This window comes from Ovis aries, chromosome 2 (assembly GCF_016772045.2).
Source record: "Ovis aries strain OAR_USU_Benz2616 breed Rambouillet chromosome 2, ARS-UI_Ramb_v3.0, whole genome shotgun sequence".
In the NCBI taxonomy this organism is placed as follows: domain Eukaryota; kingdom Metazoa; phylum Chordata; class Mammalia; order Artiodactyla; family Bovidae; genus Ovis; species Ovis aries.
Window position 1 is genome coordinate 239,469,690 of NC_056055.1, and position 13,584 is coordinate 239,483,273.

General features: G+C 56.4%; 1 protein-coding gene across 6 annotated transcripts in view; it reads left to right on the forward strand.

Annotated features, from left to right (window-relative positions):
* AHDC1 (AT-hook DNA binding motif containing 1) overlaps window positions 1–13,584 on the forward strand; it is a 64,961-nt gene that overhangs the window by 24,556 nt on the left and 26,821 nt on the right. The window contains exon 1 of one of the 6 annotated variants that reach the window (XM_042245110.1): window positions 2,849–3,320. The exons of 4 other annotated variants lie outside the window; for them this stretch is intronic. The gene's annotated coding sequence lies outside the window, so the exon portion shown is untranslated. Of the gene's footprint in view, window positions 1–2,848; window positions 3,321–10,327; window positions 10,444–13,584 lie in introns of those variants that run through there. One more of the 6 variants, XM_027965440.3, reaches the window with a different exon arrangement.

The window sequence follows — 13,584 nt, forward strand, 5'->3', positions numbered from 1 at the left end:
TCAAGAAATGTACTAGACCATGCTTTCAAGCAGACGAAGGCATAATCTCTGGCTGAGCCAGATTCACAGAAAGCTGGGAAGGGCTGGTGTGGGGTGGTAAGATTTAGACCCACACATAAGGCTGTGGTCTGAACATGGGGAAGTGGATGAGCTAAAGCCACACAGATATTGATCTAGAGCAAGCAAAGTCTTGGTCCAAAGCCAGAACACCATATGATCTCGGACAGGACTGTCCAATAGAAATGTAATAGGGGACACATATGAATCTAAATTTTCTAGTAGCCACATTAAATAAGGTAAAAAGAAAGAAGTGAATTAATGTTAATCATATATCTTATGTAACCCAATATATCAAAAATATAATCATTCAACATAAAACCATTGTAAAAATCATTGCGCTATTTTATATTCTTTTTTTCATATTTAGATTTCAAAAGCTAGTGAATATTTTATACTTAAACAGTACATCCCAGTTCCAACTAGCCACATTCCCAGTGCCCAGTAGTTAGTTTCTACCACATTGGGTGCATATTCTTCCAGCGTTGGGCAGTTTGGAAGCAGGCCTTTCTTTGGGACCAGGGTCCAGAGGAGTGATGAGCCGGAATGACCTGGAGTAAATAGAGCTGATCACACCGGAGGTTATATTCTTAGCAGACCTGAACTGGGTATAGACTGGCTTATCCTGGGAGAGCATCTAGGCTCTGGATTGGGAGGAGGAGGTGGTGGTGCTGGTGGTGGTGGTGGTGTCCCTCCCTTGGTCCAGCTCCTCCCTCCTTCCTCCCAGCGTCACCTTTGACTCTGGAGTCCGGTCTGGTCTGGCAGGTGGGGGTGGGGTAGGGTAGCAGCTGGACCCTTGAGGGAGCAGGAGCTCCACCCCTCCAAGCCAGCTGCTGCCAGCCTTCCTGGACTGACTCTGTGGAAACAGGGGGCCCAGAGACAGAAATAAACTGCCAGGTTTCCGGGGCGGAGTAGGGGGCCTGCCAACCTTTGTGCTTCCTTGCTAAGGGGTAGTGGAGGGGGACAGGAAGCAACTCCAGGCCCTCTCCCAGGCTGTTACCCCTGCATGTCATCTCTCCTCACCCCCACGTGTCCTCGCCCTCATGGGAAGGCTGGGCTAAGTCTAGGATTTGGTGGATTAGTAAATCCTCGGGGCCTGGGAGTCTGGGCCTGACCCTTGGGAGCAGAGCGTGATCCCTCAGGGCCCTGGACACAGATCTGTGCCCATTGCTAGATCCCATCTTAGGGCCCCCTACTCACTACCCCAGGGCAGGAACTGAACAGCTTCAGAATGCTGAACAGCTTCAGAGTGCTGCACAGGGCATTAGACTAGGAGTTGGAAATCTGTGTTAGATGCTCAGCTCTGCCACTAACTGGCCAAAGGCAACTTGGGGCAGATCGCTTTGAGCCTCAGTTTACCCTTCGATGAAAAGGGGACAGTGTTTGTCCTGCTTGTCTCAGGGCACTCTAGTTCAGTGGTTACTCAGACTCTGGAGCCAGAGCTTATCTGATTCTGGCCCCTGCCACTGTGTGACTTTTGGCGGGTCACTTAACTTACCTGAGCCTCAGTTTCCTCATCAGCAAAAAAGGAACATTACCTTCTTTATGGGAACTTTTTAATTAAATGAGTTTACTGCATGCAAATTATACAGGACAAGTGCCCAGTATTGGTTCTTGCCCCTGGGTAGTCCATGAGCTCAAGTGGGTTGTAGTGAAAATGCATTATTCAAATATAAGGGATTCTTCCTCTGTTAAGAGTCCTTTCGGACTCCCTCATTTTATGAACGAGAAAACTGAGGTTCCCAAAAAAGAAGGCGTTTTGGCCAAGGAGAGACAAACGGCGAGCAAAACCTTTATTTCCGTAACCCCCCTTGTAAAGCCAGGTAAGACTCATCCCCAATTTACAGGTAAGGAAATCGAGGCCAGTGATTGGCCACTGGTGCGTAGCAGCGCCATCCAGTAAGGCCTGAGTCCGTCGCTGGGGAGGGAGTGCCCTGGCCACCCGTGTTCACCGGAGGAGGGGCGTGCAGGTAGCGGGCGCCTTGGAGTCGCAGCCGCAGCCGGAGCCAGGCGCGCTATTAATAATCCCGCCGCTCGGCCTCGGCCGAGAAGCGCAGGTCCGCACCGCCGCCGGGCGCCTCCCGGGCCTGGGCCGGGGCCCGAGCCCCAAGCCGGATCGCGGCGGCCCTCCCTTTCCACCAACCTCCCCCCGCCACGTGACCCCCCTCTCCACTGCGCGGGCAGCCGAGGGCCCGGGCTGGCGGGCCGGGGGCCAGGAAAAAGCCAAAAAACACCGAGGCTGGGCCGCTCCCCTTCCCGCTGAAAATAGCCCCCGGCCGGGGCTGCCACGCATTCCGTTGGGCCCGGGGCGCGGGAAGGGGCGGCCGGCCGGGCCCCCCGCCCGGCCCGACGTGGCTGCCGGGCCGGGTTGGAGGCGGCTTGGGGCGGGGGTTGGGGGGGGAGCTGAGGGCGGGCCGCGCGGCCGGCCGGCATGTGGCTCTCCTTCGGGGAGCCTTGGCAGCCCGGGCTGCGCGCTGCGCCGGGATGATGGAGAGCTTCTGGAATTTCCTGCAGCTGGAGAGCGCGGCCGGCCGGGGGAGCGGGCTGAGCGCGCGGCTCGGGAAGGGGCGCCTTGCAGCCCGACCCTAGGGGGCGCCCCCGCGGCGAGGGTAATAGGGGGTGGGGTGGGGAGGGTAAGAGATCTCCCGCCCCGCCCCCGCACGGCGCACCAGTTGAGGCGAGCCGCACACACCGCCTCCGAGTCCCGCCGCGCTTTTTCGGGGGGTCTGGCTGGGGTCCAGTCCCGCCCCCTCCCGGCCGGGGCGGCCTAGAGGGACCAGGTGCAGGCGGCGCCCCTCCCCCAGCCGCCTGGTTTCCCTCTCGGCCCGTCATCTCCTCCAGGAGTCAGTAGCTCTAAGGCCTCATCTGGGAGGGGTGGGGGGCGGGGGTGGCAAGGCTTGGGGGCCGCGCAGGCCTGCCAGGTAGCCGGAGAGGCGGCGGCGGGAAAAGGCGCGGACCGTTCGGCCCGAGAACCGATGGGGCTGCAGACCAGAGCCTCCTGCTCAAGCTCATGGACCCCCAAGGGCTTCTAGGAGGGAGGTGAGGCAGCCAGCTCACAAGAACCCCCACCCCCCACCCCCATTCCTCGCAACTGCGGACCCGGTGGGGGGTCGGATGTGCCAGAAAAATCCTGGATAGTTTTCTCGACGGCGGCGGCAGCTTTCTTTGGGGGGCCGGCTCTGCACCTTGCAGGTCTGGGAGTCCAGAAAAGGGCTCCCGGGAGGGCTTCCTTTTACAAGGAGCCCTGAGATCCAGGGGAATAGGTAAGTGACCCCTTAGGGCTCACTCTTGGCACGCTGGCTTGCGGGAGGGAAAGAGGTCTACCTTGCCCTTTGTGGGGGAGGGGAAGGGATGCTTTCCCACCACCTCGCTAGTTCCAGTACCATTTGGTGCTCTGCAAACCGAGGAACCGTTTGGCAACTCAGCAGGCACCTCCCCCTCCTGGGTTGGACCCCGCCCCCGCCCCCGCCCTTGCCAGTGGTCCCTGTTCAACTTCATGTCCTGCCCCAACCCAGCAAACCCTCACGGCGTGAAAGAAGCCGAGGGGATCGAAGGTACAGTTCTGATATCTTCTCTGCCGCTCCTTGGCTGAGTGACCTTGAGCAAGCCCGCTCACTCCTTAGTCCCTTGGCTCATTTGAAATGGATGGTAGAAGGTAGGCCTCAACAAAGATAAACAAAACAAAAACGAATTAGAAGGTAGTCCGCGGCCTTGTGGTGGGGCTTAAAGTTGCACAATATTTAAAGCAGTTCCCATAGTGTCTGCATACAGTCAGGACAGGAAATAAAGGGCACCTGTGTATGAGACAGTCAGCCCCATTCAGAGCCTTCAAAAGTGTTTGAATCTCTTCTCCAAAAGCCCTGAGAAATTTGGCCTTGCAAGGTAAGTAGTGCCTCTCAGTTGGGCTGGGAAAGATGGAAGGAGGTTGGTTCTAGTGAGTGTTCATTTATTCACTGAACACACATTTATGGTGATTCTCAGCTCCAGTCTGGCGGAGAGACTTACACATTTGCTCTGGAGACTGAGAAATCAGGATGGTCACCACATTGTTAAAGCTGGAAGGGCCCTTAGAAATCCTGCTAGGCTTTCTTTTTTTTTAACCTGGGAATTCCCTGGTAGCTCAGTTGGTAAAGAATCTGCCTGCAATGCGGGAGACTCGGGTTCAATCCCTGGGTGGGGAAGATCCCCTGGAGAAGGAAATGGCAACCCACTCCAGGATTCTTGCCTGGAAAATCCCATGGAAAGAGGAGTCTGGCAGGCTATAGTCCATGGTATTGCAAGAGTCAGACACGGCTTAGCGACAAAACCACCACAGGCTAGCTCTTAGTACAGATGGAGAAACTGAGGCCCAGGGAAGGGGTGGGGTCTCCTCACTCCTCCTACTGTTGGGATGGGGGTGGGGGCAGGGGCTGGCAGAGAGCTCTGGGCCTGAGAAGTTGGGGCAGCCCCTGGCCCAGCTCCCTGGGGTATGGTCCAGGCTGGCTGGGAAGCCGATGGAATTCTGCTTTTCTCTCCCTCTCTTCTTCTTGCTGACCTTTCACTCCACCTCAGCTAGAGTGGGTGGGGGTGGAACCCAGATACCCAGATTCAAATTCAAATGCTTGTTGGCTCCCCCTCAGCCCAGGATGTTGGGCCTGGGCCTGTGTCAACTCCCACCCTTCCCTCTCCTCCTCCCCCTCCTCCCCCCAGTTCTCCCTGTTTCCTGTTGGATGGGCCTTCCCTGTGTACTGGAAGGAACTCAAGGCTCCATTTGTTGTCTGTGTGAACTTGAGCAAACTACACCACCTTTGTGAACCTCATTTTGCTTTTCTGCAAAGTGGAGTTGAAATAAAAATTACCTTGCAGAAAATCTCTTTCGCAGCATCCCAAAGGCTCCCTGGCGGAGATCTGTTTGAATAACAAAAGGCAGGGACTTCCTGGTGGTCCAGTGCTCTGGACTGTGCCCTTCCACTGCAGGGGGCGCAAGTTCGATCCTTGTCTGGGAACTAAGCTTGCATGTGCCACTGCCAAAAAATAGTAATAATAATAAAAAGGTGGGGATTCCCTAGACATTCTAGGCTAGGTATAGGGAACAGAGCAGCCTCCTTTCACCTTTGGTTTGGGGAGGGAACTCTGGAGCCCTGGAATAGAAAGTGGGTTTGGGGTGAATGTGTACCAGATCATTTTGGCAAAGTACAAATTCGAGCAAATCTATGTGGACACCAGATTCCAGGGCTGCCTGGGGCCCGTGTATCTGAACTGCCGCAGGGCAGTTCTCATAAACTCTCCAGGACTACAGACTCTCCCTCTCCCAGCTAATCCAGTTCCATCTCACTCTAGCCTGAGTGTCCTCTACACCCCATCCCCATTATCACAGAGAACTCTCAGAGACTAGAAAAGAAGGGCTGTGTGGCTTTGGGTAGGCCGCTTCCCCTCTCTGGGCCTCAGTTTCCTCCTGCATAGAGGAGGCGGCTGGATTAGTGACTCCCTAAGGCACCTTCCAGCTCTGACAGGCTTGGAGCCTGTGTTGACTGATGTATCCTAGGAGATAGGAGCACACAGAACCGAGTCAGCTGGGAGATTCCTGTTGAGGTATATTCCCCCCCCAACACCCCGAAGAAAGCTGGAGTGCCTCCCTTCCCAAGACACACCCTCCAAGGATACTGGCTGAGATTGTGGTGGGTAGAGGAGGGCATATTACCCAAGTGGTGCTACTGATTCCCTGTCAATAGAGAGGCCTGTGCCTAAGAACAAGAGCTGGTGTCAGGCGGGGCTGTGAGACTCCTTGCTTCTAGGGGAAGGGAATGTGTGTGTCAGTGACCAGTCAGCCTCCAGGGAATAGGGGGTGCGGTGCATGAGGCAGCTAGCTTGTGGGATGGTGTGTCCAGAAGAGTGGTCACAGGGCCAGTTTACTGGTGTGTGTAAGACAAGGAAGCTGACAATGGGAGGGAGGAAAAAAAAAACCCAGATGAACCACAGGGCCAGGCTTTAGGTTAGGGCAGGCTGTTGGGGAGGCACTAGCCTCACGGGGAAGTGTTGGCATATTCAACAGTCTGACACAGTTTTGCCTGTGCCTAGGATTGTCAGCTTGTTTATAGGTGCTCTGCTGAACCGCACTGTTGGGAATTACTGTTGTCACATTCTGATGTGGGGGTATCTGTGTAAGGGTGTTGTCAAGGTTTATTCATCAACAGGAGTCTGGCTGTTTGCAGAGAGTATCTGTACAGGATGGCATTATAAGGCAGTTAGGCAGCTTTTGTCCATTTGGGGTGCTATCAGATTGTATGAGGGGGCGTCGGGTCTGGCTGCTAGGAAGCCTTGAGCCATCTTGGGGACATTGCCAGGCTGTTAGGGAGGGTGTTCTCAGGCTGTGGGAGCATCCTGGCCATGCTTTAGGTGCCTCTTCCTCCTCCATCTCTTACATACTGGGAGAGAGGTCTGTCTTCATCAGTCCCTCTGCAGGTAGGCTAGCAGGCAGTCACAACCCGCTCACACTCGCAGTAATTTTACCACGGTGCCTAAATCAGGAACAGGCGTGAATTGACCTTTTAACCCCTTCCCCGCCAGGGGATTAGACTCTGTTTCCTGTTCAATCTCCTCCAGAGCCAGTTCCATCTCTCCTGGGGGGGCCCCCCCAAGGAGCGGATAGGCAGCCCCCAACATCTCTTTTCTCCCCCTCCTCTGTGGAGCCTTGGGGGTGGGGCACGGGGTGGATGCTGAGGTCCAGGCTGGTGCAGGGCCTGGCAGGAGCTGAGGGCCCAGGCGGGAGTGATAAATATTGAAGAGGAGGGATTTCAGTGTGGGCTGGAGCAGCTGCAGTGGTTCGAGTGTCACACTATCTCTCCCCAGGTTTACTGACCCATTTCCATTCACGCGGCTGCTGGTTTCCTAGCAACGGCAACAGTCCCCCCAGAACAGGCGGAGTGTGTGTCTGCCATTAGCGACTGCCGCAACTGTGTCAAGGTTACCCCGCTCCCTGCAAACCCACCCCGGCGGGTTTGTTTTCTGCCAGTGCCTGGCACACACCGTGCCAGCCAGGGAAGGGGAGGGAGGGACCCAGGGGCCAGCCCAGGGGCTTGGGTGGGGGTGGGGGGCCGAGGAGGAGCTGTAGTTCCCGGTCCAGTGAGAGCCAACTTGGACTCAGGCCGAAGCAGGCGCCCCCCCCCCCCAACCCTTGGCTGGTGGAATTCCTGAGCCCGAGGGGAGCAGGGGGCGGGGTTGTCCCTCAGCCCTGACCCCCGAGATTCCAGAGCCTAGGGGGAGGGGTGTGGGCCGAGGGGCCTCCGGGAAGCCTGCCCGATCTGACCCCACCTGGCTTGTTCTGCTCCTGCCCTGGCTTCCTCCCACTTAGGCATAGCTCCGTGCTCTTCTCTGCTCACAGCTCTTTGTCCCAGCCTCTGTGCCTGGTCTCCCCCCTCAGACTCCCCAGGGCGAGGTTGTATTTCTCCCATCAGACTAGGAGCTCCTGAGGTTGGGGTTCATGATACCTCCTTTCCTTCTCTTCCCTCAGCTCCAGTTCGTGACTGTTTTTCTAAATGTCATGGGAGATGAGACTAAACACTTGGGGTAGCAAAGGATAAGTTTCCTTAACAGAGACTCGCAGGGCAAATACCCCCATTCCACCTCCTGGGTGAAGTAGGTTCTGCCTGCACTGCCCAGGCTGGCAGCACTTGTAGCGGAGGGGCCGCTGGAAATAGAGGAGGACCCTTCTTTTCACCCTGAAAGCCTGGCTGCAAAGGGTTAAAGCAGTTCTTCCCCCCACCTTGGTATGTAAGCTCCCCCCCAGGCTGGGGAGATGGGAGGAAGGGGGGGGAATCCTTCGCCTTATAGCCACTCATGTGGTCAACTCAGACCTGACCAGTCACATTCCTGCCCAGGAGGATGGGGCTTGAGGTGGAGAGGTAGGGACCTGGAGGGGGCTGGGTGTATAGGATTTGGAGGGTTGGGGTACCAAGAAGGTGGGGCACATTGCTGCTGGGAACTTGGAAGGATTGTGCAATGTAAACCTCTGGAAGCCTGAATCAGCCTCCTGTCCCTCTGGAATTGTCTCCCTGTCTTTCCTCCTAGTTTGCACCCCCAGAACATTCCCGTGGTCCCCATCACTGTGACACAGGTACAGATGCAGTCCCAATTCTAAACAAAGAAAAGTGTGTTGCGGAAGCAGTTTCCCACATGTAGGATGGCGCAGAGATTTATGGGTAGTCTCCACTGTGACTTTCTGGTGCTTGGAGGAGGTCGGCTGGATTTTTGGCTGGGTCAGAGGCTCTAAGATCTAGGGTACAGAGCAGGCTGTGCTTGACAGTAGAAAGAGACCTGGGCGGGGACCCAGGCAGCCTGGTTCTCTGCCCAACCTTGTGCCTGACTCCTCGTGGGCTCAGTCTCACCATCTGAGGGGCTTAGGCCAGTGGTCTCTAACAACCCTCCAGTCCTGTTGGTCAGTGGTTCTGGGTGAGGGATGAGGAAGTGAGGGGCAGTGGTCTGGAGGGACTGTGGGAAGCTGCCAGCTACAGGGGGAGTTTGCAATGTGATCCCAGAGCGAAAATAGCCCAGGTCATTTTCAGCTGCTTGGGCGGAGGTATCTGATCCCGCCAGGGCAGGGCAGCTTGGGCAGGGGGCAGGGAAGAGCATTCTGTAAAGCTCTCTGGGAAACCAGACCCCAGGATGGGAGGGTGGAGAAAGGTTGGCATGCCTGGCTGGACTTCCTGAGGACCCCCCCCATCCCCACCCCTTGGGGGCTCTGGAATTTTAAGATGAAGAATGCAGGGGGTTAACAGGAGGTGAGGGCTGGACTCCAGCCCCCTTTGGGTCCTGGCCTGGATGAGGTGAAAGGTCAGCCCCAAGGAGTCCAGGCACAGCTGGGGAAGGAGTAACCTGATCCATCTCCCTAGCCCTGCTCAGGGGATCACAGAGCTGCCTCCCCCAGGAAAGGTGCTTTGACATCCCCAGGAAGAGTTTGTTTCGACTTGTTCTCAGCGGGCAATGAGGGGTAGGGGAGGGTCCTGGCCCAAGGGGTCAGGGAGAGCTCCAGGCCTAGAGCCCCAGCCAGTCTGGCAGGGCTTTGTCATCCTAAGGTCAGAGGAGGTGTAGGTGAGCTTGCTAGAAAGGTTAGAGGTAGCGTGTTGTGGCCCTGCTCCCATTCTGTGTCCCATTTATGACTCTGATGGCCAACACTGAGGACTGAGGAAGCTTAAAGTTAGGAGACTACCCGCCCTCAACACACACACTGATGAGTGAGAGAAGCTTCCTGCTACTAGACAGTGACATTGGGATGTGTTTGGGGTGGTGTCTCTGAGATGGCTTTGCTGTGTGTGATGAGGTCGTTATAGAGTATAGGATGGTGTGATGGGAAGGCAGAGATAATACACGGAAGAACATGGATTCTGAAGTCAAGCCTGACCTGGGTTCAAATCCTTGCCTCTGTCTCCGACTTTTTAACCTAAGCCTCAGTTTCCCCAACTACAAAATGGGACTGATGGAGGATAAAGGGCAATCATGAGGGTTGGGAGGGAACAAGTGCTCAGTAAAAAGTAACCCTTAATGGGCTTCATTGTGTCCCAAGGCTCCAGAGGAGTTGGTGAGCTACAGCTGGTCTGAGGAAGAGGAGAGTTAGGAGACTGTGACCGGGGTCAGTGTTCCAAGGGCTCTGCGTGAGGCTGTGGGAGTATCCAGGTCACTTGGGGTTGGATGGGATGAGGTAAATGATGTTTAGTCTGTAGCAAGGGGTGGTTGGGGCAAGGTTCTTTTTAACAGCCGACCTCTGAGGCTGGCGACAGCCCCTCTGCTGCCTACCCCGGCGGGTTTGTGCAGCCATGTGTGGGTGTAGCCTGTCCCCGGAGTGTGGCTGTAGGTATGTTTGAGAAGGCGCAGGCATCCCAAGAAAGAACAAGTTGCCTTTTGTACAAGCCCAACCCCGGGGCGGGTTGGGCCCTCTCTGGGGGATCCCCTGTTTCTGCGCCCGGCTCTCAGCCCACGGGACAGCGCCCCAGCCGCGCCCGCCACCTGAGGGGGCTGCGAGGCTGCTAGAGCGCCCCCTCCCGGGGGACCCACGCTTGGGCCTGGAGCTGGGGGTGCGGGGGGGCGGGGAGTGGTCTGGGGCAGGGGGCGTGCCCAGAGCCCTGGCCCGCCCATGTGACGTCACCCCAGGTGCTACCAATCTCTGGGAGCCGTGCCCACGGGCCCCTTCCAGGCTCCGCGCTCTGAGATCTGGAGGCGCCGTGGGTGGAGGAGGCGGCAGGGCCGGCCCACGGGGCGGGGAGACCGTTGAAAGGCCTCGCCCTTCCTGCCTTGGGCTGGGCTGAGCACACGACCCTGAGAGCGAACCGAGCTGCTCTCTTTGAAGAACCTAACAAGACCTCCTCTCTTCCTGGAGCACTCAACCTTCTTGCCCACCTGTCCAAATCCTACCAGGTACCAGTTTCTGCAGGAAGCCTTCTAGAACCGACCTCTCCCCCACCCCCCCACCAATCTTTTTTCTTATTACCTACACCCTTTTAGCGACCCTCAGTCATACCAGTACTGACTGCTACTAACACCAGCAGCTGTCCACTGAACCATTTACTGTGTACCAGGCCGTTACAGGTCTTTCATGGAATATCTTACCTGATAGATCTCTGATTGCTTTCCACCTTGTAGTATGAGCCTTTCTCACCCACTGGATTGGAAGTTCCTCTGGGAAGTGGTCCCAGACATGGCATGGCTCAGAATAGCACTACTGAATGTTTAGGATGGATAATAAATGAAGAGACAGGCTCATGGAGGGAAAATATCCTGGCAGAATTCCCACAGCAAATAGGTAGAAGAATCAAAGCTAGAAATGAGGTATCCAGGCTCCATTCAGGCCTTTAGTTCTGGTGTGTGACTAAGAGTAGGGAGTTGCAAAGAAGGATGGCATAATCCTCCTCTCTCCCCCCTCCCCCGACCAAAGATCAGAGGAACCCAAAATCTGTTTTCCTCTGCAATTCACACACCTTGAACCAGAATCTCTGGCTCTTGAGAGGATGAGGAAAAAGCAGTGATGGAGGAGCTGGGAGGGCTTTTGTAGGCCAAAGCATTAACTCTGGGCTGTAAGGAGTAGAGTGATTCCAGTAATTGGGGGTACTGGTTCTGGGGACATAAGGCATTTAGTTTGCAGGTGGGAGGTTCCAAGTTGAGCCACAAGGAGGGTTGAGAGCCAAGGTATGTAGGGATTCAGTGCAGGGGAGGCAAGGTTTGTGCTGGGCCAGCACTCCCCCACCACCACCACCACCACCAGGCTGGCCTGGTGGAATGCTGGGAGGCCCGGGGGATGGGGCCAGGCAGCCAAGGTGTCTCTGGTGGTAGAGAAGCAGTTAAGAGCTGCCTCAGCCCGTTCCTTCAGACAATTAGTGACATCTCGCTTGACAACACCACACTGAGCCGATGCAGACCTCAGCCCCCCTCCCGGCCCCCCCACGGCCGCTTCAGCTGTTTATTCTTGGGCTTTAACAATTGGGATTCTGACTTGGAGGAGCGGGCGCCCCGCGCTGCCCTCTGACCCTCCGTCGCCTTGGCAACTGGAGCCCGGTAGGCCTGGGCTCTGCGTTAGGATTACAGATCCTGAATTCACAATCTTGCTGCTCCCCTGCAAGCAGAAGCAGCAGCGGCAGCATGTGGGATCTTCAGCTAGACTGGAGGGGACAAGAAAGAGGATCCCCAAGGGCCAGCCCGAGGCACAGGTGGGAACCAGGGATGCCCACAGGCAACCCAGAGCATGGTGTGCCCCCCATGGAGTGTAGCAGGGCTCAGAGCTTCCCTCCGTTCCCAACATCTCCCATCCTCTGGAAACTTTCTTCCTGGTAGAGCCCCCAGGGCAGGGGCCAGGCTTCTTCATCACCACCCCCCTGTTTTTCCCCCCAGTCAGCCCCCTACCATGCCCAGACCTCCAAGTGCCAGCAAACTGTGCCCCTGCCGTGCCTGCAGCCATGGCAACAGGCTCCCCCACCTTGTGAGCTCTCCTCCTCCCCCCCCCACCATCCCCCCCACCCCAGCAACCAACTGCCCCAGCTGAAACCGGAGCCGACGCATCTGTGAGCCTCATGCCCAGACTCACATTCCATTTCTGTCCGCTGTCCCCCCCAGCTCTGGCGACGACATCCCCCCTCCTCCTCGTCACACCCCCTCCCTCCTTGCCTCTCTACTCCTGCTGCCCCCACCCCACCCCCCACACACTTTATCACTGAGTGTCTCCCCTTCCTCCCTTCCCAGGCTCTGCCTGCCTCTGCCCCGCTCCCTCTGTCTCTGGTGGTCTTTGGGTGTGTCGGTCAGCCTCTCTGTCTCCAGCTCCCTGTGGTGTCTTCAGTCCCCTGTGCCTTGCCCCGTCTGTGGCAGCGCCTTCTCCATCTCCTTCCCCTCTGCAGGTGTCTTGCTCGCTCTCTCTGTCTTTGTCTCTGCCTCGTTCTGCTTGTCTCTCTGTCTCTTTGTCTTTTTCTTCCTCCTCTATCCCTCTCTCCCTGAAGGGAAGACTTCCTGTCTCTTTCTGGCTCTTTTCCTTCCTCGAGCTTTTCTCTCTTTTTCTCCCCCACCTCTGTCTTCTTAACCTCATTCTCTTGCCCACCCCCCACATGCTTCCTCTTTCTGCCTCTCTCTTCCTGAATCCAATTCTCTGCCTTGGTTTCTCCTTCATCTCTCTCCTTCCGACTCTCTCCTTCTAAATACATAGATTTCTTTCCAGTCTTCTTTCTCTGTTTTCTAGTTGGTCATTCCCTTCATGGCCCCTGGGATGGAACTGGGATGCGGGGGGGGCCCTCCGGAGTCACCCCAAAGGAGTCCTCTTTCAAGGACTGAAAGAGGTGTAGTTGAACCTGAGATGAGATGGGGAGGTTCTAAGGGCAAAGAGTCGGCAGGGGGTGGGGCAAAAGGAACCAAGATTCCCAGGCCTCTCTTCCTTCAGAGGACAGGCTCCATCTAGTTTACCTTCACCCAGCCTAGGCAAGTAAAGGCAGAGGGTAGTTCTTAGGGGCTGAATTGGCCCAAGAAGCCCCCTGGCTCTAAGAACTCCACGAAAAGTATGTTTAGGCCTCCTTCCCTGATTCCTGGGATTTGTTCCTCCCCCTCATACAACAATGGCTGCCTCAGACTGCCTCAGTTTCCCCTCTGGTGCAGAGGGTATACTCCCCTTGCTCTGTCTCTGACTCCTCTAAAGTGCTATGAGTTCTTGGAGCAAAATCAGGGTTATAAAGAACAAGCGAAGGGTGGAGTGACTTCCACTGCCCTTGCTCACCAATACTTCTGTGCTGGAGGGGTACTTCAACACAGAAGAATTGGTTTGGCTCAGGGCTGGGATGGAATAAGGGTCCTGTCTCCTTAAGTGTCTGGTGGAGGACAATGCCCCCGCTCCCCCCCGACCCACGACTGGCAGCCCTTGCTGTCAGGCCCTCCTCCTCACACCCCCTCTTTGGAATGAGCTCGGAGTCATGGGAAACAGACCCTGGGATGGCGGTGCCAGGCCTCCAGGGCCTAGCCCTTGCCTCTGGGTGTGATGAGACCTGGGCGGGCAGACAGTTCTAGGACCCCTGGGTCTGGGCACTACTC